This window comes from Sturnira hondurensis, unplaced genomic scaffold (genome assembly GCF_014824575.4).
Source record: "Sturnira hondurensis isolate 20B ecotype Veracruz unplaced genomic scaffold, ASM1482457v3 Scaffold0006496, whole genome shotgun sequence".
Lineage (NCBI taxonomy): Eukaryota > Metazoa > Chordata > Mammalia > Chiroptera > Phyllostomidae > Sturnira > Sturnira hondurensis.
The window spans coordinates 27,607,277-27,632,667 of record NW_028079127.1 but is presented as its reverse complement, the minus strand read 5'-3'; the positions used below and the strand labels follow the sequence as shown (position 1 = coordinate 27,632,667).

Sequence of the window (25,391 nt, the reverse complement as noted above, 5' to 3'; positions counted from 1 at the left end):
ATAAAATATTAAAAAAAAAAAGAATGAGCATACCTAACTCACAGTGTTGTCATGAGGATTGAGGAATACTGAGAACTATGAAAATCTAAATAATTTATAGCGCTCATGATAGATGATAGATCAATAGTAGCTCCATTGTTGTTTTTATCATTTTTATTATCATTGAAATGGATTTTTGAAAACAATTAAAAATCATATGAATTATTGCTAGTGATTATTCTGCCCTTCTCCTAAAGTGTCTTATAAAAGGCCTGTACAAGATGGATGTACAGGGTGGGGGAAAGTAGGTTTATAGTTGTTTGTATGGAAGATAATACAATAATTAATAAATAATAATACAAAAATAAATGTTTGCATACACACATTTATAAATCTATTTTGCCCTGCCCTATATATAGGCAAAATCTCTAAATTTTAGCATTCCATACAATAGTATTTTCTCCCAGAGCACTCTACTCTATTGCAAATTTGGCTCAGAAATTAAATTAACCATAATTCTTTGACCTCCTAACTAGGTGACCTATTCTATTCTATTCTCTACCCAGACTTAGTGCAGACCACACAGATTAAGGACACGATTATTGTTCCCACTTCAGATATCATCTTCAAGTCTTTAGTTCCCAGGTAACCAACATTTCTTCAGAATTTAGCTACAATTTTGGCAGTTTCCACAATCTTCCTTGAAGTTTGATTATTCACCATAATAACTCACAGAAAGTGCTACACAGCTGATCCTTGAATAACAAGGGGAATTAGGGGTGCCAGCCCCTACACAGTGGAAAATTCTTGTGTAATTTCTGACTCTACAGTAGGTCCCTCACATTAGTGGATTCAACCAAGTCGGAGATCAAAAACAAAAATTTTAATCCCTAGTTGGGAATCCACAGGTCATAATCTTCAGTTGTGATGGCAAAAATATTTTTTTTCCATCCTGGTTGGTTAAATCTGCAGATGTTAAACCTATGGATGTGGAGGGCAGACTCTATCTATTTTTACAAACCCATGTATAAGTGGACTGGCACAGTTTGGGTGGTTTTGTTCAAGGGTCAATTTGTGTCTGTGATTACTGGTTTAAAAAGGATACAAATGAAGAGCCAGAGGAAGAGGTAAATGGAGTGAATTCAGAAGGGTCCCAAGTCTCTGTCTCTGTGGAGTTGGGGTGTGCCATCCTCCATTGTGTTTTAGGGATTTCTAAGTAAGAAAACATTGGCTTCAAACATTTCTATTCTTCAAGGAGAAATATCTTGTAAAAACTACATTGATATAAGGTGTACAAAATTATTGTAGGTGTATATCTCTGTAAAACTAGATTAAGGAGGTTGCCCAAAATTCATATATACTTTATTTTCTTTGTATTTTTGTAGGCTTTTGATGAATCAACTCAATTTGCTTGCCTTTGCTTGAGATAGAAAGTTAAATATAATCTTCATTGCAAATAAAATTATTTTTTCACTTTCAATGATTTCTCCCTCATTTTATTTTCATTTTTTTCTGATATCAGGTCTATTCAATGATAAGATTATAGGGTCAAAGTTAATCAGGTATTGTGTTGTTTTACATATAGTTTTATGCACATAACAATTATGTATTTGTGTTTTAAACTATTTCACTCTCAGAATTTACTTTAAAGAGATTCTGTCTTTAATATAGGTATCTTCTCCAAATATAAATTTATAACCTATAAGAAAAGTACAGTTATAAAATCATGACATATCAGAGTGTCTATTTATTTTCATTTTGATGAATATGAAAATATAAAAGTATTATGGTTACTTATAAAGTTCAATGAGTTTTTGTTTTTTATTTCTTGTAATAGAAATATTAACGTAGTTTTAAAGTGATAATGTAGAAAAGATATGGTAGCAAATTTTTTCTTAGTGAAAAGTAAATCCGTCTAATTTATATATCTGTCTATATAATCACACATACATGGATGCCTGTGAATATTTAATACAATAATGAGGATGTCTATTTAACAGGGGTATGAGAATTCAGATTTTAAAAAAATATCATTAATTAATATAATCTCCAAAGGCACATTACTTTCTCTGTTGTCAGGCTTTTAAAGATAATTTTTTTGTTTTGTTTTTAGATAACCTTCAAAGCATCAAGACATTCAGTTTCACCAGATTTGAAATATGTTCTTCTGGCATATGATGTCAAACAGGTAAAGCTATCTTCTTTGTAAACTTTTCTATGTGATAAAGTCAGGTGGCAGTTAAGTTCTCCTTAGCTATCTATGCGCCTAAAGAAAATTGGGCATATCAATAGCCGCAGGGTTCACTGATGGCCAGTGCTGTACAAGAGAAATTTGTAGGCAATGTCCTTTCTTCTATGCCAGGCTAGCAAATAAAGGAGGCAATCTGCCAGGTACTGGTGCTAGTGCAAGTCCACTGCTTTCAGAGGTGACTGTGTCAGGTTAGCACTCTTACAAATGGGAGATTCTGACATTTTCGGGATAGTTTTAGTCTGTGCTTGAGTACAGATTTTCTTAATGGCTGGGTCCTGAATGGCAGTGTGGATAGTGGGGAAGGGCTGGTGAAAACATTTATTTAAGTCATGGTGAGTGAGTTCTTTGGTAGCATTTAGGCATAAGCCTGGTAGTTGTAGAAAATTTTGAAACTGGGACAAGCCAAGAAATTCATACCAAACAAATAAAATATTATTATTCTAATAGGGTTTCATTATTCCATGTCAGCTCTACAGCACAAATACAGCAGTATGTATGGTTATTGAGTATTTTGTACTTAGATATAATTCACACTGTTAAAAAGCAAAGTAAATGCAGAAAAGCCAGATCAGCAGATTAGTTTCTATGGAAAACGATTGAAATCATTAGGAAAGTTTTATGTGCTTTAGGATGGACAATAAAAATTTATAGACTTAAGACAGAAAGCTTCATATAATGCATTGAAAGATCTGAGCACATCAAACTTCACAGTTCAAAGGACCTTCTCTTTGATAGCGTTAGTCATTCAGAATACGCATGCTATGTTTTCAGATGAATTGTTTATGTTTCCTATTTCAGATAATTAATTTACACAAAAATGTCACAGAGATTGCAATCAAAGATATTTTTTATAACATACCTTGGCCTTTTATATCAACTTTTGCTGTGTTATCTGTAATGACATTTTAAAAACTACATGTAATAGTAAGTGAACTACTTGACTTTTGTAAACAAAAATGTTGTAGCATCCCCCAATTTTAAAAATAATATTATTTATCTAAACAATTTAACTCAAAAGAATGCTATATTAAACTGATAATAAACTGTAAAAAATCAAGCCTCAGTAGCTATAGTATTAAGGCTAAGTTGAACTGACAGAGGGATATATACATAAATCAATAGAACAGAATAATGAACCCAGAAATAGTCCCATACAGATATGCCTAGCTGACTTTTGACAAACGTGCAAAAGCAATTTAATGTAAGAAAAATAGTCTTTTTCAAAAAATGGTTCTGGGGCAAATTGGACTTCCACAGGCAAAACAAACAAAAATATATTGACCTAAGTCTTACACTATATAAAAACTCAAAATGAGTTATGGATTTAAATGTAGAAATGTAAATCTATAAAGCTTTTGGGAAAAAGGCAAAAAATCTTTGGGTTCTATGGCCATGAAAATAATTCTTACTATATCAAATTTATAGTATATACAAGGAAGAGGTATTGTTTTATGAAAGACCCTGATATGAAAATTAAAATATAAGGTATAAAGTGGGAGAGAATATTTGCATTTCAGGCATTCAAAAAAAGACTAATATCTAGACTATATCAATACTCAAATTTCATAGTTATAAAAAACCCCTCATAAAATCAGAAAATGGACAGGCATGAGACATGTTATTGAAGAGGACATACAGATGGCAAATAAGAACACAAACATATGGTTAACATCATTAACCATTAAATAAATGCAATTTAAAACAACAAGCAATGTCACTACACTTACATCAGAGTGGCTAAAATGAGGGAAAAAATGACTATACCCAATGAGGGCAAGTATGCAGGGAAACTGGATCACTCATACATTGCTGTAGGGAATGTATAATAGAGAGCAACTCTGGAATATAACCTATAAAATTAGGCTAACTTTGGATATTTTGGACTAAATATGCCATGATTATCTGAGAATATGCTTAATATAAAAAATGTAAATTAATGCTATTAACACATTAAGAAAATATGTTATTGTCTCTTGATATTCTGTCTCTCTTAATCTCTCTCACTCTCTCTTTGGTTTATCTTCAGGAAAAATAGTTTATGATACATTGAGCCTAGATTATTTTAATAAGAAAAAATGATCAAACTAAATATCACAATATTATATTACTTTATTTATTACTCATTTTATTTATTCATCATGTCAGGTATAAACTACTGGAATAGACATTATTCAAGTCTGTGTGTGTGTATGTGGTGTGTGCTGACTGAATCATCTCCTAAGAAACATACAATTCGGTAGAAGTGATATGACCAAACATATCCATCACGTACAATGAAATAATCTTGTTGGAGAGAGAAGCATATGCTGGACTTTGAAGATCAAATAAATGCAGATGAATGAAAACCATTCCAGATGGGCAGACAGCATGGTACTACACGGAAGCAGCATTAAGGCTCTGAAGGATAGCAGTCAATTCAAACTTGCCCACAGGTTAACAATTTGGAGAGGAAAGAAACAAACCTATAAATCTTGTTAAATTCAAATTATAGAAGAACTTGAATCTCATTCTATTCTATATAGTTTATACTGAGATAGCAAATTGAGGTTATTGATGACTTTAGAGTAGTTAAATATGTTTACCATGTGGGAGAGTATGAGTGTGTGTATCTGCATGCACATGTGTGTAATGTCCATTAACAAAGTTGGAAAAAAAAACAATTACACAAAATCCAACCATTCAAATACATCCTCTGAAATTATTTTGTTTTATTTCTCTTACCCCCCCTTCTCTACATAATGCAAAAGTAGGGAAAGAGGAGTTATCACATATATGTTAAGCATTATTTTAAGTAGATGCTGTTATCCTGGTTTCAGCAAGAGAAAAGTCAGTATCCTTGAAAAGCTGGGAAATGCAGGAATATACAGATTTAGATATTTAGCCAAGGGCTTTCAAGTAGGAAAAAATATCTGCACCCTAGCAAATTGGCTGTATACGATGACTGTCTTTATCTTTATTACAAGGCAAATGAGCTGAACTAGAAAAACTCAAATAAAGGTTGGATTCCAACTTGCAGATAGTTTACTGGTGTTCCTAGGGCTTAAACCTGGCTGCCTCTGCTGAAGTACCTTAGTGATGAAAGGAAGTATCTCTGATAATTCAATCCTTTTATGCCCAGGCTCCTTATCACAATCGAAGTCCTTATTTGAACTTTGTAGGCATTTTAGATGGTGACTTCTTACACAGAAACGAACTGGAAAGCAAAGTAAACAGAAACCTGTAGGTAGATGCTCCTGAAATATTTGGAAGAAAGAACAAGAAATCAGATAATCTTTAATATTTCTCTCTTTTTTTAGATACTTAATTTTCATGATCAAAGGTCAAATAAATATTAAGAAAGCAAATAAGTTCCATCTCATCGATTCACATTGTTGAGTTTATCCAAGTGTTTTTTAAGTCATAACAAATATTTGAAAGAATTATCTTTAAAATTAGCAGTATATTATTTGATCAAGGAGAGAGAACCCACTGCTTTTCTCTCTGGCTTGTGGCCATCAATACGAACACTGATTAATCTTTAGTAACCAGTGGGAGTTTTCCGGCCTGCACTCTCGCATCTGTACTGTTGTCTAAAGGATGGAGGAAGGGTGAATGAATGGTCCCAGAGAGAAAGACAAATACTATATGATGTCACTTACATGTGTACTTTAAACTGTCAAACTTGTAAAAACAGAGAATTAAATGGTGGTTTATTGGGGTATGGCTGGTGGGGGAGTAGGACAGACATTTTCTTGGGGTTCAAACCTATAACAAGTACTAAATAAATCCTAGAGAAATAATGTGTAATGCAGTGAATTTAGATAATGATATATTATTCTTATACAACTTGTTAAGAGGCTAGAACTTAATTATGCCAATAACTTAAGAGAAAGGATAATTATGTAGCATGGTAGAGGTGCCAATTATCCTTACAATGTCAATCACAATACAATATATAAATGTATCCCATTAACAAGTTGTACACCTTAAATTTATACAATGTTATATGTCAAGTATATTTCAATTATTTAAGAAACAGAACTCTGGGTATGAAGGGATTTGAGAGAATGTGGTAGCTTGCTTGCAGGTTCAATCACTTTTCTGTCTTTTAAGCAGTTTTAAAAGATAAACTTATCTTCATTTTTAAAAATACTCTGATTGCCATTCTCTGTTTAAATCTTCTCGAGGGTTTCTGAGATAAAGACTAAAAGTCATAACACAACCTACAAGGCCCTGCCTGTCCTTAGAGCCTCGTTTCTCACGACCCCCAGTTGCTTTCAGCAGTTCTGGGGTTTCTGACAGTGCCTTCAAACATCGTGTTTCTTCCCACCATGGGACTTTTGCTGCTCTTCTGCCCAGAGCTAATTCTTGCCTCAACTTCTTTCCTTCATATTGATAACTTGTTCGAATTCTTTACATGCCAACTCAATCACACTTTTTCTCAAACATCAGAGCTGTTCCAGATTTCTCTGACTCTGTCAGATTCTGTCCTAAGGTTCATGGTACTCTCCAATCCCTTTGTAAAACTTATCACACTGTAATTATGTTTGACACAATGCCTGGCACAGTGTTGCTGAAAAAACAACCAAAGCACCTTAATATTTGAACTAATAAAGCAGAACTTCTACTGAACTTCACTTAAACTGCCAGGTGAAAGTAAGTGGCCCTCCTCTGTGCTTCTTGGCATCTGGTTCATATTTCCTTTTTTAAAAAATATTTACTTTTTAAAGAGAAGGGAAGGAAGGGAGAGAGAAATATCAACTGGTTGCCTCTTACATGCCCCCACCTGGGGAACTTGGCCCACAACCCAGGCAAGTGACTTGACTGGGAATCAAATCAGTGATCTTTTGGTTCACAGGCCAGTGTTCAATCCACTGAGCCACACCAGCCAGGGCATGTTTTTTTAATATATTTTATTGATGATGCTATTACAGCTGTCCTATTTTCTCTTACTCCCCTCCACACTGAACATCCCCTCCCACCCACATTCCCCCACCTTTAGTTCATGTCCATGTCTCATAAGTTCTCTAGCTTCTACCTTTCCCATACTATTATTACCCTCCCCCTGTCTACTTTCTACCTGCCATTTATATTACTTATCCTCTGTACCTTTTCCCTTACCAGTTAATTTAAATTCAGTGTTTGTCAACCCTTACTGCACATTAAAATCCCCTGAGGAGTTTTTAAAACTCTTCATCTTTGGGCTATGTCCCAGACCAGTTAAATCAGGATGTCTTCAGGGTAGGACCTAAACATTAATAATTTTTACATTTCATGTTTTAGATATTTTATTTATTTATTTTTGGAGAGAGGAGAAAGAAGGGAGAAAGAGGGGGAGAGAAACATCAATGTGTGGTTGCCTCTTGCATGCCCACTATTGGGATTCTGGCCTGTATGTGCCCATATGTGCCCTGACTTGGTATCAAACCAGTGACCCTTTGGTTCACAGATGAGTACTCAATCCACTGACCCACACCAACCAGGGCATATTTTTCATTTTTTAAAAATTTAATTGTATTGTCTTTTCTCCATTAACATTTATCTCCACTGTACCAACTTTCCCTGTAATCACTACACTGTTGTCCATATCTATGGACAACGTATCCTTAGTCTTTTTTCCTTTTTGCTTAATACCTCCACCCCTAAACCTCCCCAAACTGTCAGCCTGTTTTCTGTGTATGTATCTGTCTCTATTTTGCTTGTTAGTTCAGTTTGTTCATTGAATTCCACATAATCATATGACATTTGTCTTCCTCTGATCGGCTTATTTCACTTAGCATAATATTCTCCAAGTCCATCCACACTGTCTCAAAGGGTAAACTTTTGTTCTTTTTAATGGCTGAGTAGTATTCCATTGTGTAAATGTCTCATAGTTGTTTGAGTGACTCATCTACTGATGGACACTTGCGCTGCTTCCCAATCTCAGCAACTGTAAATAACACTGCAATGAGCATAGGGGTATTTACATATTTTCAAATTAGTGTTTTGGGTTTCTTTGTATATATTTCCAGAAGTGGAATTGCTGGCAAAAACTCTCCAGTTGATTCTCAGGTGCAGCCAAGATTGAAAATCAATGCTTTAATTCTACAAACTTGGTTTACTATATCCCATTTGATGTAGAAAACACTATATGAATTAATATGAATGAAGCAAAGTTGTTAACTTAAGGGTCTTATAACCAGTTTTGTCAAAGTGATGCACTGACAAATGTACATAGGCAATATAATGACAGAAATATTAAAATGTAAACATGGGACTTTTGACCAAGATGGAGGCATAGGTAGACACACTGTGCCTCCTCACATAACCAAAAGAAGAACAACAATTTAGAAACAAAAAACAACCAGAACTGACAGAAAATCGAACTGTATGGAAGTCCAACAACCAAGGACTTAAAGAAGAAACACTCATCCAGACCAATAGGAGGGGCAGAGATCGGCAGCCGGGCAGAGAGGACTAGTGGCAAGGTAGTGTCTGGAGGACACCGGAGTGGGCAAGGCAGTAGCCGGTAGACCCAGTGAGGTGGCAGATTGTGGAGCAGGGTGCACAAGGCTGCAGCTGGCCAACAAGGCAGCATTGCAGACTGGGCAGTCCTACATTTGCGCACAGATAAACTGGGAGAAACAACTGAGGAGCAGGACAGACTATGCAACCCAGGGCTCCAGAGTCGGGAAATAAAGCCTCAAACCACTGATTGAAAACAACTGTGGGAGTTGAGGCAGTGGGAGAAACTCTCTCCTCACAGAATTCATTGGAGAGACCAACAGGGTCCTAGAATGTACACAAACTCACCCACATGGGAATCAGCTCTAGAAGCACCCAATTTGCTTGTGGAAAGTGGGGGAAGTGACTGAAATGTGGCAGAGAGCAAAGCAAATGTCATTGTTCCCTCTGGGACCCCTTCCTCATATACAACATCACAACCCAGCCACTGGGCTACCCTGCCCTGGTCAACACCTAAGGCCCCGCCCTCACTATGTAACAGGAGTGTCAAGACAAAAAACAAACAAACAACAACAACAAAAAAACAGTCCAAACAAAAGAACAGATCAAAGCTCCAGAACAAATACAACTAAGTGATGAAGAGATAGCCAACCTATCAGATGCTCAGGTCAAAACACTGGTAATCAGGATGCTCACTGAATTGGTTGAAATTAGTCATAAATTAGATGGAAAAATGAAGGCTACACTAAGTGAAATAAAGGAAAATGTACAGGGAACCAATAGTAATGGGAAGGAAACTGGAACTCAAATCAGCAGTGTGGACCAGAAAGATGAAAGAAACATTCAATCAGAAAAGAATGAAGAAACAAGAATTCAGAAAAATGAGGACAGGCTTAGGAACCTCCAGACATCTTTAAACATACCAATATCCAAATTATAGGGGTACCAGAAGGAGAATAGAAAAAACAACAAGTGGAAAAGTTATTTGAACAAATAATAAAGGAGAACCTTCCCAATCTGGCAAAGGTAATAGACTTCCAGGAAGTCCAGGAAGCCTAGAGGATCTCAAAGAAGTTGGACCAGAAGAGGAACACACCAGAGCACATCATAATAACATTACCCAAGATTAAAATGAAGGAGAGAACCCAAGAAGCAGCAAGAGAAAAGGAGACAGTTACCTACAAAGAAGTTCCCATGACACTGTCAGTTGATTTCTCAAAAGAAACCTTGCAGGCAAGAAGGGGCTAGAAAAGACATATTCCAAGTCATGAAAGGCAAGGACCTATATCCAAGATTGCTCTCTCCAGCAAAGCTTTCATTTAGTATGGAAGTGCAGATGAAGTGTTTCCCAGATAAAGTCAAGTTAAAGGAGTTCATCATGTATAAATGAGTATAAAGGAGGTCGATTCTACCTATTCATGATTTTTCAGACTCCAGAAAATGTAAAACCTAGAAATAGAAATAAAAATACCAACTTTTTTATACTACTCCTGTAACAAGGCAGCATGGGTTCTGGGCACTTGTCACCATGTATATGTGTAACACAAAGATTTGTGGGAAAGAAATAATTTTTTATTGACAGGGTTTCAAATGTGAGGTAGCTGGGAACATTCCTGTTCTGAGCCAACCTCTCCCACAAAGCACAGGAAACAAGCCACCCCAGGCAGATAAAGCCCAAGTCCATGTCCAGAAGTTCTCCATTATTGCTTATCTGTAGCCCAAGATTGTTACTCAAGCAAGTTTCTGTCTCTCCAGTTGCAGGCTCTCTGTCATAGATGCCAGAGTCACCATCACCTCACAGCTGTCTCTTTCAGACAACCCACTATTAATCTTCAATCCTGCTTTGGGGTTTTTTTTTCCCCTCATCCCTTGCCTTCTCTTGGTAGTTGAGCATGCCCCCTCTGTTACAATTTCCTCTTTTAACACGCTCTGGAATTTTCAGTCTTACAAAGACAATGAGTGATGATTTAGGTCTTCTGGAATTACTCTTGCTGGCCATGGGCATAGTCCTACTTATCCCCTAGGTCCAGAGATCCCCAAAAATGGAGGGTGGACTAGAATGCAGGATGTTCTTCACACACAGAGGAAAGATCTTGCAGAGTCCAGGTCAGTTGGCTGTCCCTGGAAAGTGGTGTGCTCAATGTCTAAAAGATGGCACTAATGGACAAGTCAGCATCCCTGCCATACTCAAGAGATGACGAATTTGAGAGTGTGTTAGAAGGCACAATCAAACTTTAATCACTAAATGACAAAGATAGAGACCAATTCTACAATGTCCAACATTAGGAAAGTTGCAGCATCTTTACAGGAAGGTGTGCAAGGTTTGTCACAACTCTCTGAAGCCTTTTTGCTTACTATATTTAACTTTGGCTGAGGAAATATTCTGAGATTCCCCCCTTTAACACATTCCCACATTTCTGGGACCTTTTTGTCTAAACCCTTAGGGCAGAAAAAGAAAGCAGCTTTAAGGTAAGCTGACAGACTGTCCCATACTGCACCAACTTAACCACTTACTTCAACCAAATCATTGAGTCTCAGGAGGCAGTGATGCAGATAGGCTTCTAAAGTGAGGCTTACACTTTGTAAACAATTACCCAGAGAAATGAGATCATAGGTATATATTCTATTAAAAAAGAAGGGAGTACACACAGGTTAATTTACACAACAAATTACAAATCAGTCTGTAAGTCCATGAAACTGCCTTTTGAGAAGATATCCAGTTGCAAGGCCTTTGCTGGAATAACATTAAACAGTCACAATATGACAAACACTTTCTGCCTATAAATTGAACATCTCTGGTGATGTAAAAGTCAGTTCAAGGTCCAAGTGAAAACAAAACTTTGAAGACAATTAGCTGTATTAAATTCTAATGTCCACCACTGAACATTGTGATTTTCCTTGAAGCCTGATTTTTCTCAAGATCACCCTAATTGTCCTCAAGAGGGACTACATTAAGTCCAGTTTTCATTTTTATTTATCCATTTGCATAAACACAACAAAAGCAACAACTAATCATATAGGCTTTTAAAATCTGCTTTGCTGGAACTTACACAGGGAACCTTCAAACTGATCTTTATTGTGTCCTTCAGGGCACAGAATCCAAGCCCCACAACTGTCATCAGTCTTTTCCTGCAGTACCTACATCCCTCAAGTTCTTGAGGTTCCCATTGGGTCTTAAGGTTACTTCTTGACATCTTTCAGAAAAGCAACCCTAACCCCTTCCCTGGAAAGACTGCCATGCCATGAACCAAAAGACCAAACAAGATAGCAGGACACTTCTCCAGTGGGCTTTTATTAACTTTGAAATTCCATATCAGTCCCTCAAGGCTTTCTGGTAACAACCTGAGCCTAGGTATGGCTCCTTCAGACATGGCATTCCAGTCAATGTCTTGGTTAACAAAACCACAAGTGGAACTTGGTTTAAATGGTTTTATGCAAAGAAACTTCATGCCATCACTCATTCATCAAGAATGCAAAATTCATGGGGAATCAGGTAAGGGAGAAAAATACAAAGCAAAAAGGAAAATCCTATCTATCCAATATCCACCAAAATTACATCTCCATGCCTTGTATCTTTCACTGCTTGCTTTCTTACTTAGAGTGAAGTTTTAACAAACTCCCAGAAACCTCAACTATTTTCCAGAACACAAACAAAACAGAATGTAAAACAAAGACAGAGTTTGAAAAAGAGAAGGGAGTAAATACTATCCTTTCAACCTTGTCTCACACCCACCAGCCCTACCAACATGCCGCACAGACAACCTTTCTTAGGTCCCAACTGGCCTGAAGCCCCAATGATAGAGTCATTCTCTTGCCTATCAATGCATCCACTGGTCTAGCTGAGACATGACCCCTACAAGCCTATCCTGTGCCAGAGACATGCTCTTTTGCTCCCAGCTGGACTGTACTGACACCAGATGACCTTTCCTAGGTCCCAATGGCTGAGGCATTCTCTCAACTACCAGTATCACAGATAACCTCTACTGTTTCCCAATGGCCAAACAACAGAAACAGGATTTCCAATGTATACAAAAGAGCAAGTTTCAAAGCACATCCCCATAAAATCAGAAAGCAAGAAAACAAACAGGCAAAGAATAAAGCAAACAAAGAATGCTGTTCTCAAAAGCTGAGGTTTCCTCTTCTTCCAACTTTAAAACTTTTACCACCTTCTATATTTTTTTCAGATTTAGCTATAACTCACTTTCAGTCCTTGTTCTCTTTAACAATAGGAAGGAACATACTCAAACTCAATATCTGGCAACTAGAAGTCCCTAGGTCTACAATGACATCCTGCAACTGCTGAAATCTAGGCCCTGCAAACATCTTATTGTGCAATGACCTGAATGCTTCAACATGTGGGATTTCATTCCACTTCCCTAATGATAAGCAATACAGTTCCAACTTCATGATGGTATTGCAATTTAGAGAACCATACATGGGCCATCTTTCTCCATAGTCCAAAATGTACATAGGCCAAACAATGTAGCAATAGAAAGCCATTTTTTCCTAACGCATTGGAGAATGGCTGTACCTACTCCAGTCCTGGGTAAAATTTTACCCAGAGGTCCCCTTTACGAACCAACACAGGATAACTCTTACCAGACCAGTATAGTCCACATGCTATAACCAGAAAAATGTTGGCCTGTTGGAAACACACAATCAACACTTGAACTCACAGCTTCATCTCCCAAGCAGGTTTTGGAGTCTCATCTTCTGACAGCTGGTGCTTTGGCTCTTTAGAATTCTGCTACTCTTCACTCAATCCTATCCATATAGCTTCCTTGGGGAACCATGTGTGGGGCCAGAGGACCAAACAGTGACCCCTTGCACAGTAGCCTCTTAAAGCTTGGGTGATCCCCACCCACTCTCGTTCCCTTGAGCTCACTGGTTCCCTTGAGCTCGGGCAGTTCTCACTCGAAGCGCTGTTCTTGGCTACCCGAGCTGTTCCTATCAGACACTGGTTCATGGCCTCCCAAGCTCAAATGCCCATCATTGGACCCTAGTTTAGAACTCACATGGTCCCTCTTAAACCCCAATTCATGGCCATCAGAACCAGAGCTGTTCCTATCAAAAGTTATGCAAAGAACCTGACTGGTATGGTGCCTAGTGGTACATAGCTCAGAGGATGGGCACAGCCCACCAAGTTGCCTGGAGCCAAAATAGCATAACAACCAAGTGACTCATCTCCTGTGGTGGACGACTCATTTGACTCATCCCCCATAATAGAGTACTCACATGACCCACCCAAAGTGGTGGAGAGCTCACAAGGCACAGTGCCCAATCCTCAGCATGCATGTGAGGTCGACTCTTACAGTCTTGGGGTTTCCTTCCACCATTCTAGCATTCCTGGCAACCAGCACTGTGTTACCACTGTTCAAGGGGGGACAAATTCACACAGGATTCAGGCAGATGAAAGAAATTTTGTGGGGCCATGGGGATGTCTGGTATGCCTTTTTTCAAAGGTGGGGTGATCCACACATGGTGCAAACCATGCGTTGCACAGCAGGAAGTCCCAGCTCCCCTATATACTAAATGTACAAAGCTGGCTGGGTGTCAAAACATTGTATAACACAGAGTGATACTGAGCATGTGGGCCCACTCAAGGCAGTGGGAATTCAGTTTATTGGACGCAGTCTCGAGGCTATGGGAACACTGCTTACCCTGGTTGCCCAGACATCTGGGTGAGGGAGACTGACTGACTCCATTTACCCTACAGGCACCTTGAATGGAGTGCAGGTCCCTGAGACTGGAAAGTTCCCACAGCCACACTCTCGGGGTCAATCTGCCACTAGGTCCTTGTCTGCCTTGGGCAATCACCCTCCTCTGTCAGCTACTCCCTTCAAAGTGAAGGCAAGTCACTTTTAATCCCCAATCCCACCTAGGAGTTTCTTCCTGCCCCCTTCTTTCTCTCGGTGATTTGGCCTGACCCCTTTGTCACACACCTAGTTTGTGATAGTCTTTCTTTAATTGTACACCTCTGTTCCTTACAATTTCTCTTTATAGTAGTTAATATTATTTTTTTGTGGAAATACAAAGGATATTCCCAAATTTACCTAATATGAATCAGTATAGAAACATTTTTTTTTCTGGAACAGCAGTTCTTAATGTGTGGTCCCAGACTAGCAGTATCAGAATCACTTGGCAATTTCTGACAGTGCAAATTCTTGGGCCCTGCCCAGAACCACTGAAACAGAAACTCTGGGGTGGGACCTATAATCTGTGATTTAAGAAGCTTTCCGTGTGTTTCTGATGAATCCTTAAGATTGAAAATTACCTGTTTGGAGGGTCTGGTTTCTTTTTTTTAATATTTAATTTACTTAATTTTTAGAGTGGGGAAAGGAGGGAGAAAGAGAGGGAGAGAAACATCAATGTGTGGTTGCCTTTCACATACCCCTTACTGGGGACCTGGACCAAAACCCAGGCATGTGGACCCCTTACTGGGGACTGGGAATCTAACCAGCAATCCTTTGGTTGGCAGGCCAGGACTCAATCTATTGAGCAACACCAGCCAAGGCTAAGGGTCTGATTTCTTAAAATCCAAATGTTCTATCTGACAAAAGACCTAAGTGGCCAAAACTGAATTAACTATGTACATGAAAATGATTTAGAAAAAAACAATACCATATAAGGCATGTGATATACTAGAATTTTTCTTTATTTTTTAAAATTATTTTCTTTTTGTTCAATTATAGTTGTCTGCATTTATCTCCCACCACTCCCTCCCTTGCTTCCATCCCCACTTGGTTTTGTCCACCTGTTCTTTATAGTTGTTCCTGAAAACCCTTCCCCTCTTCCATCCCCACTTGGTTTTGTCCATCTGTTCTTTACAGCTGTTCCTGAAAACCCTTCCTCTTCCCTGCATGATCCCCTCCCACCTCTCCTCTGGTTATTGTCAGATTGTTCTTAATTTCAATGACTCTGGTTATATTTTGCTTGCTTTTTTCTTTTGTTTATTAGGTTCCAATTAAAAGTGAGATTATATGGTATTTAATATTTTCTTCAGTGTTTCAAAATAAGTTGATCTTGAATTTAATGTCCAACTGTTCCTTCCTGGACTTGGACACTGGTCTGGCCTCATTTGCTCTTTCAGATTGATAGTTAATCTGCCATGTTATAATTATATGTGATTTAGTGAGTACGGAATGGAATTTGGAGCCAAATATGTGAGTTTATATTAAGCTATTCATACTTAAATTTATGGTTGAAGTGTTAACATGCATACACATGCATATATTATGAAGAATGCCTTATGAATATTTAAACACTGAACATATCCCTGTAACCATCATCCAGATGAAGAAACAAAACATTACTGTTCTTTCCAGTCACCACTTACCACAGGGCTACCGTTGGTCAAGCTTTTAACAGCTTAGATTAGTTTTGTCTGTTTACTCACTTTAGATAGATGGATACATACATATATACATAGAAAGATAGTTTGATTCATGTAGTATATATTATTTTATGTCTTCTTGTAGTCAGCATAAGTTTGTGAAATATATCCATATTGTTCCATAGTTGGATACCATGTCTTGGCCTTTTGGCTAAGAGCAAGTGTAGTGTCTGTTCTTATCAGTTTAATAGTTGAATAGTCCCTGACTCACTTCCCTACTATAAGGCATTCCATTACCTATGCCATAGTTTATCTATTCTACTGCTGATTGGACTGTAAAAAAAAGTGTGGGTTTATAGGAATAAAAGATTTTGGCTTTGGATTATTTCTTTAATCCTGCCATTTTTATCATTACCTTGTTTTTCCTTTAGCAGTTATTTTAGAAAGGTACTACAGTAGAGGGAGCAACCCTTTGTTGAATATTCATATCACATCTCTTATGTGGAAAGTACGATTGTCAGTTTAAACCTCCCAAAGTCTTTGCTCCTTTGCTAGTGATATCATTTTTTCAGAGTTAGGGGACTTAGAGATGCTAACCAATGTAAGGTCCCACTTCACAGTTGCAGACCTGAGACAATCTCATTGTTCTGGTACCAAAGCCCCTCCCTAGTCTTTGATCATACTGTCATTTTGAAAGAGCTTTTACATGTCTTCATAGATTTATTCTGTACTCTGGCATATTTATTTTTCAATTCATCTCAAATACTATCAACTATGTTCTAATTAACTGCAAAGCAAATGGAATTTATATTGTGTATTATTATTTGCAACACTCAGGTAGCACTTACTATACTTCTCCAGACTTAGTTATACATTTTATTTTTACATTTCCTCCTTAGAAGTTGTTTCTCAATAATAACCACCTGAATTATTATAGAATTCATGGCAATACTATAAAGTTAAAAAATATTTTAAAGAAGAAAATATACATTTCAAATATGAGAAAATATAGATATTATGCATCTTGATGATCAGAATATTTGTGGTTAAGAATTGTAATCTAGCATATGACTTTTCCATATCAGAAAAAAAGTTATTTTTCTGTAATTCTGAGTTATGTGAAATCATAAATAGTATTTGCTATTTAAATCCAGTTTACTTTCTATATTATCCTAATATGTTTGAAATTATTAGTTCACTTGAAATATTTAACAATTGCATTTTAAGCCATCCTTGAAAAGTCAATTTTGTTTTATGTATACATTCCTTTATTATAGCTGAACAAGTAGAAACAAGTATTTTTTAAAAAGTCTTTAAATAATGTTCCTTTTCAGTTTTTTGTTATTTAGATTAACAATACACACAAATAAACTAATGAATATTTTAATTAACTATTTATTTTACTTTGTCAATTTCCCTATTATGTCATAGGTTTAGGGTCAGACGTTTTTATTAAATTAACTTATTTTGGCATAATTAGACATACATTTTCATGAGAATAATCTCTTTCTGAGTAGAAAGTAGAAACTGAATTAATTTTTTAAATTTTGTGTCATGGAAGGAACAAATCAATGATTCTTATACTGGAGTTGCCGTATGGGTGTCTGTCCTCCAGGGCTGGTCCTCTGATATTCTCTCCAGTTAAATGTGAGCATTTCAGATTATGTTCCTACTGGTCTGTAGCTCTGTAGACAAGCCCTTCTTATGATAAATATCTGTGTTAACTAAGAAGTAATCACAGTAAAATTAATCCTGAATGCACTACTGCCTGAAAATGTAACTCTTCTCTAGTGAATTATCTAGTTAAACTCTGGGTCTTAATACTTCAGTGCTTTACAATTACAGACATGTATTTAAAAAGTCTGTGGGCGTAGACGATCTGGTCATGGGATTGCCTAAGCTGTTAAGATTCATACACTCGGGCACACTAATATTTCAAATAATCCTATTAATAATAAACTCAGGGAAACTGCAGTATAGCAGAGGGACTGCATTTAAATGTGTGGGACTTGAAGTGACTCTGCGAGCCCCCTGCCTTCCAGTGCCCTTTCGTGTTCTGCGTAACTGCTGCTCAACTGCCTTCCTAGTTAACTTCCTTGTTACTAAAGAGGAGTAATAAAGCATAAAAAAGGTATAATACTAATTTTGCAATTTTTTGTTAAAGCAGAAGAATCTTAGGAGAAAAAAAAAACAGTGGAAGGAAGAAAACTTAAGTTTTAGAAGACAGTATTTACAATTTGTAGGAGCTATTAATGTATTTTTCACTGATTACTACTATTTCACACACATGACATTTATTTTCTTTTGATTTTGAAAACATTATGTTTATTATAGAGAATCCAAAAGTGCTGAAAAGTATGAAGATAATTAGAATACCTGTATTTATCTTTCAGAGGAAAATCACTGTTAATATATTGAATTATCTCACTTAAGTCTTGTTGATGTCAGAAAAAATATATATATAGTTTCATTTATGGATAAAATCATTAGAATACTTTGAGAATCACAGCATAAGCAAAATACTGTCACAGTAAGAGTTAAGGTCTTGTTCTGGTAACCTGGTACTGTGTAATTACTTCAAAACTTAGTGGCATACAACAGTACCATCATCATCATGGATTCTGTGTGTCAGGCATTCTGAGAGGACTCAGGTGTACAGGTGCCACATGCGGTTCCCTACATGATTGCTCTTAGGTGTCCACTGGAGCTGCAGTCATCTGAGACATCAGCGAAGCTGAAATATCTGCTTCCAAGGTGGCTCACTCGTACAGTCGGCAAGTTAATGCTGGCCGGTGCAGACAGCATCAGTTTCTCTCCAGGCAGACCTCTCCAGGAGGCTGTTGATGTCCTCATGGCACAGTAGCTGGATTCTCCTAGAGTGGGTGACACAAGGAAATGGGAGGAGTCTTCAGTGCCTTTTTTGATGCAGGCTCGGGACTCATAAACCTTCACTGCCACTGTGGTCTTCCAATCACACAGGGGCTGCTGTGATTCTAGCTGGGAGGGGCGTACACTAGGCCATGGAAACCAGGAGATGAGTCATTGGCTGTCACAGAGCCTGAGATGAAGGAATTGAATTGCATGAACTCCTTGGATAGTACATCACGAAAACAAGGTAGTAAGTGTTTACATGCTGAGTGCCCAATGAAGTTAGGTAGCTTTAAAGTTGGCTAACTAGCCAGTGATTAATTAATTAATACAATGTGTGAGAGTGTCTATCAATATATCACAACTTGTATTATTTTCATAGTTCTTTCCTGTTCAGTAGGATTATTCCTGTTTTAAATAAATAAAGAATACTTTAAAAGTTTTGAGTGAGCAAGCTGGAATTGAAAGTTGAATTAGTAGACTACAGAATCAAATTTCCAAAAAATCTAGAGACAGGAATGCTGGCTCAAGTCAACACCTGTGTTTCATATAAAATGTGGTTCTTGGGATAGTTGCTGATATGCCAACTTAAGTATTTTATTAGCCATAAACTCAGTGTAAACTTAAACTGTCACATGGTCCTTAAAAACACTGAAATGTTTCTAGGCCAATATAATAAAATTGAACTATTGGGAACTGCAGCCACTGGCCACATGTGGCTACTGAACACTTGAAATATGGTTAGTTTAATTTGAGTTGTTCTGTAAGTGTAAAAATAAACACTCTGGATTTTGAAGGCTTAGTGAAAATATGTAAAATACAAATAATGAATCATATTTATAATATGTATTTGTATATACTAAGTAAAATATATTAGTAATTGATTTCGCTTGTTTTACTTTGTGTTCCTATGCCTACAAAAATTAGACCTAACTATGTAGGGCTAACATTGTATCTCTGTTGCTGATGTGTGCTCTAGAGCATTGGAGGTCAATGCCTGACACTCTGAGCGGTGACTGGAAAGCACCTGGGATCCTGTACCCAACTGGAGTCTAGCATAGGAGACAAGCATAATTCTCAAATATTTAGAAATAATAATGAAGCAGTTAGATGTGTAGTTGTGGGAAGGGAAAACTTGGAAAAACATAGGAAGAATTATAGGTATGTTGAGTATTGAAGAGCTATTATAACAAATAGAAATTGGATATATTTCTCTAAGTAAAATAACATCAGGAAGTCAGATTTTGTTTCAGCATGAAGGCCTTTCTAACAAACTCCTTGTTTAACAAGTCAGGGGCCACTGTGAGGGCAGCATTTGCTTTCTTTAGAAATTTCCAAAAGGTAAATGGATTAACTGTTCATTTGAGGCATTGTGTTAGTGTAAGCTATATTTCAAAGCCTTTCATTAATCCAAGAAAGATAACAGTTTTCCCCCTGAAGCACATTACACCGTAAACACAGGAAGAGACATATGACTCTCCAACTAATACGTCAAGTTTGAAATCTTGCAGAATATACAGTCCCTGACTATTATTGCTAGAGATTCCAAACAAAAGCAGTGGAGTGTGCTTTATTTAATCATAAAAATTTTGAAAAGGATCAAATACAGGATACCTTTTCAGGAAAGAGTAACAATAATAGTTCTCACTGAAATAGGAAACTTCAAGTGGAAACAAGTAAGCAAATACAATATACACACATAAAAAGAAATTCAGAGGCAGTGTTTTCTAATCATTGCAAGAAATAACATATGGTTTCTAAATGGAGTTACACCAATCAACTTATATTTGTTTTTATGTTGCCTGTTTTAAAAAGAAAAGCAGTTAGACCTTGTGTGTCAGTATTTAACCAGCTCAAAGATAGTTTGTGGTGTAAGGTGCCTTGTGATTAGCCAAATGTAAAGGCTTAGCATTTCTGAAAAAAGAGGGAGTGGAGAATATAATTACACTAATGAAGCATGACTTTCATTCATTTATTTATTTTTCAGGGTAAGACTTTTTTCAGTCTCTGTTTTTCTTAATTATATTTTTATTGTTGGCACTATATCTGTAGTAGTGAATTTTTAAATTTTTTTCAATTATTATTTTTCGAAAGAGAGAGTTGGGAAAGGAGAGAAACATCAAATTGTTGCTCCACTTATTTATACATTCTTTGGTTGACTCTCCCTAACCAGGGATTGGATGTGCAACCTTGGGGTATTGGGACAATGCTCTAACAAACTGAGCTACCTATCCAGGGCTGAAGCTATGACTCTTTAAAAGACCTCAGGCAGAAAATGAACATGGTTTATGGTAAAAAAAACCCGAGACTTCATTTTTAACAGCAACATTTTTATTTACATAATATTTAATCCAGTGTATCTGAAACATAATAGAATATTGCACAATAATACTTACTTTTATTTACACTTAGTTATATTTACTTTAAATTTGGACACAGTTTTCTACCCTTGTGCCTTTTAGATCATTTAATACTCTAACTGGAGCTTAATCTGTGTGGCATCCCTACACCAAGAAGCATGCAGGTGCACACTATTGCCATTTGTTTGTTTTTCCAGTAAGAGAATAATGGGGGAGGTGGGAAACAAAACTTTACCACTTGGAGAAAAAAATTCCCCGTTTTAAAAAAAAATTTATGTTTAATTTTATTTTTTAAATGACAGTTAACATTCAGTATTATTTTATATTAGTTTCGTACAGCAAGGTGGTTAGGTAAGCGTATAATTTATATAGTATTCCCCTCTATAATTCTCTGCCCACCTGGCACTATATATAGTGATTACAATATAATTAACTATATTTCCTAACCTGTATTTTCCATCCTTGTGACTATTTTGCAACTACCGATAAGTACTTCTAAAACCTTCCACATTTATTACCCAAGCCTTCAACTCCCCTCTCATCTGGCAACCTGCAGTTTGTTCTCTGTATCTATGAGTCTGTTTTTGTTTTGTTTGTTTATATACTTTGTTCTTTAGATTCCACATATAAATGAAATTAGATGGTATTTTTACTTCTCTGATTTATTTTACCTAGCATAATTCTGTGTAGGTACATCCATGTTGTCACAACTGGTAAGATTTTATTTTTTTCTAGCTGAGTAATATTCTATTGTATATATGTACTGCATTTTCTCTATCCACTGTTTAACTGATGGGCACTTGAGTTGCTACCATACCTTGGCTATTATAAATAATGCTGAGATTAAACTAATTAAACAATTAGTATAATCTCAAAATAGATTAAAGCTTAAATATAAGACTTGAAAACATGAAATTTCTAGAAGAAAACATAGGCAGTAAAAGCTCTGACATTTTTCTTATTAATATTTTTATATATCTTCTTGGGTAAGGAAAGCAAAATAAATGAAACTACATCAAGCTAAAAAGTTTTTCTTTTTTCCCAGCCAAAAAAAAAAAAAAACCCACCAAGAAAATGAAAAGACTACTGGGTGAAAGAAAGTACTCAGTAATAATAAATCCAATGAGGGGTTACATAATATCCAAATTTATAGAGAATATATATAACTCAACACTGAAAAAAATAAACAATTTAAAAAGTGGGCAGAGGACCTGAACGGACACTTCTCCAAAGAGGACATATAGATGGCATAGATGGCCAATACACATATAAAACGATGCGCAATGTTACTAATTATCAGAGAAATGTAAATAAAAACCACAATGAGATATCCTTTCATACCTGTCAGAATGGCTATCACCAATAAATCAACAAACTTGTTGGTAAGGAAAATCATTTTTTCCCAAAGGGGACCCTTGTGGACAGTTGGTGGGATTTCAAATTGGTGTAGTCACTATGAAAAATAATATGAAGTGTCCTCAATTTTTTTAAAATTACCACTACCTTATGATCCAGCAATCCCACTTATGTGTATATATCTGCATACATCCAAAAACACTATTTTGAAAAGATATGAGGCCTGTCCAGAAAGTAAACAGCCATGTACTATGAAAAATAGAGGCAAGAAACATGTATCTTGTATCTTATTGAAGAAATTACAAGATACAAGAAACATTCTACATAGGACAATGGTGCCTCAGTCCCCTTCAAAGTAGGCACCTGGGGACCTCACACAGTTCTCCCAATTGCCGTGAGCTGCTCCATCCTATTCTCTTGAATATCATTGATGTCTGAAATCTCTTCCCTTTCAAAGGTGATTTTAGTTTTGGGAAAAGCCAGAAGAAGTCACAGGGTGCCAAATACGGGTGTACGGGAACTAAGTCACCTAGGTAATTTGATGTTTAGCCAAAAAACTCTGTAGGAGACATGGTGCATCAGTGGGCATATTGTTGTGATGAAGCTGTCAATCACCAGTTACTCATAGCTGGGACCTTCTGAGAATCATCAGAATAGTTTCTGATGAGGGATGTTCAAGCTTAATGCAAAATTTGATGCAGATTCATTATTCTACTTGCACAGTCATTTTGAATGTGGTGGTTTTAGTTGGTCTGAAGGTTGTGGGTTATTGTTAACCTGAATGTGGTGGATACACAGTACACATACTCACCACTGGTGTCTACCACCCCCACCAACTAGCACAATGAAGTTGTCATTATTCACGCATGTGCATTCCAGTCCACTCTCCTTAGGTTCCAGGTTACAGTTATGACATCCAAACCATTCTCATTATATTAACAATAGTTGGACTTTTTCCAGATAGACCTTGTATGTATCAACCCTGCTTCTTATTAACATACTTTCAATATCCTGTTTCAAAATAAGAGTGTGTCATTATACTTTTCAGAGATGATAAAAAGCCAGTGTATTTATGTGAAATTTGATCTTCATAAAAGAGGTAAAATAAATAATTGAGGTTCTTCATGTAGAATTTTTACCTTAAATTAGTTTTTGCACCTATAATTATGCTCTTAAATTTATGAAATGTCTCATTGATAATAATTTTAATCATTTTTTTCTGAATAGAAAAAAGTTCTGCCTACAATATTTCAAATTCAAAAGCATTAATAATTTTTGATATAGGACTATCACTTTTTCATTATTGCTTCTCTTTATACATGGAGTTCAAAAGCAATCTTTTAAATTTTTTTTTTGCAATTTCATTTTATTCAGTATATATGCATATCATATATAATAACACATGGTAGGAGTGGGACAGTTTATTAATAACTTTAAAAAACCTTTATTTGCATATTAAATAATTCATTGAGACCAAAACAATGGAATGAATGCTCACTTACTCTCCCTTATAATTGACCATTATTTCTGCATTTATGGATGTAATACAAAAAGCAGCCATTTGCAAAAGACATTGTGAAGGGGGAATAATTCTAAATAATGAATGTTGTTGATACTCACGATGTTAAAAAAGAATAGAAATTTAAAATCTGACTGACTTGTGGATTAGATCCGTAGTTCTTGCTCATTTATAAAATAGAATGAGGTCTCTGTTTACAGAAAAATGCTCCTAGTATGTACATTATGTCAGAACACAGAGCCCTTTATCCCATTATTGTACATTTAGGTTATTTCGTATTTCCCCACTATACAATAATCTCGTGATGAACATCCTTGCACTTAAAAGTATGTCCACATTTCTGATAAATTTCTATGTCAAATGCTATTAATTGTTAAGGGTTACTGAGGTATATTATTGTATTTGTTTCCAAGAATTTATCTCAAGTAATACTTCCTGCAGCTCTATATTACTATTTTTTTTATTTAACCTTTTAAGCATTATTACTTTTTGGATGAGAAAATTGAATAAAAAGTTCAAGAGATTTGATTAAGACCTTCTAGATAATAGCAGAACTGGGATCACAATCAAAGGTCATGATATTAATCACAATGTTAAGATGATTTTAACAGTAAGATATATTCATTAATCATAAACTTATTCAGCAACTATTCATAGAAAGCTTACTGTGTGCCCAGAATTGGTCTATGTGCCATGGTTATAGCATGAAACAAAAACCAGTGAGAACTCATTGTCCACATGGAGCTTGCATGCTGAAAGGTAGAGAATTAAAAAATAAAGATGTGTATTATATAGCATGTTAGGTAAGTGATAAGTGATAGAGATAATGTTTTATTTTACCTTTTAGTTACTTTTAATTTTAAATACAGACTCACAAACTTGCAGCCCCCATCTACAAGCTTCCCCCAGCAGTAAGCACTTGCATAGCAGTGCATTACCAAAACCAGGAGTAGTGCATTTATCAAAAATTGCCAGCACAATAAAATTAAGTAAACTATAGATCTTACTCAGATTTCACAAGTTTTTGCATACACTCGTTTTTGCCATGCCTTTGTATATAATGCTATTTAATTTTCTCATGTATAGCCAACACCACCAATGCAATTGAGACATAGGTCTCTTCTGTCATCACAAAGGAAATCTGTTACGCTGCTTCTTTATAGTCATACCTTCCCTCCCCTCCTATAATCTCTATAAGTTTGTTACTTTCAGGATGGTATGTACATGAGACCATATAGTTTATAAACTTGTTTTTTCATTGAGTAGAATGCCATTAAGATCCATCCAAATTGCCATGTGTTA

The 25,391-nt window shown here is 36.2% G+C and overlaps 1 pseudogene; it reads left to right on the top strand.

The window, feature by feature from the left end:
• The first annotated feature begins 16,177 nt into the window (after positions 1–16,177).
• On the top strand, positions 16,178–16,280 carry LOC118989665 (uncharacterized; annotated as a pseudogene).
• The last annotated feature ends 9,111 nt before the right edge of the window (positions 16,281–25,391 follow it).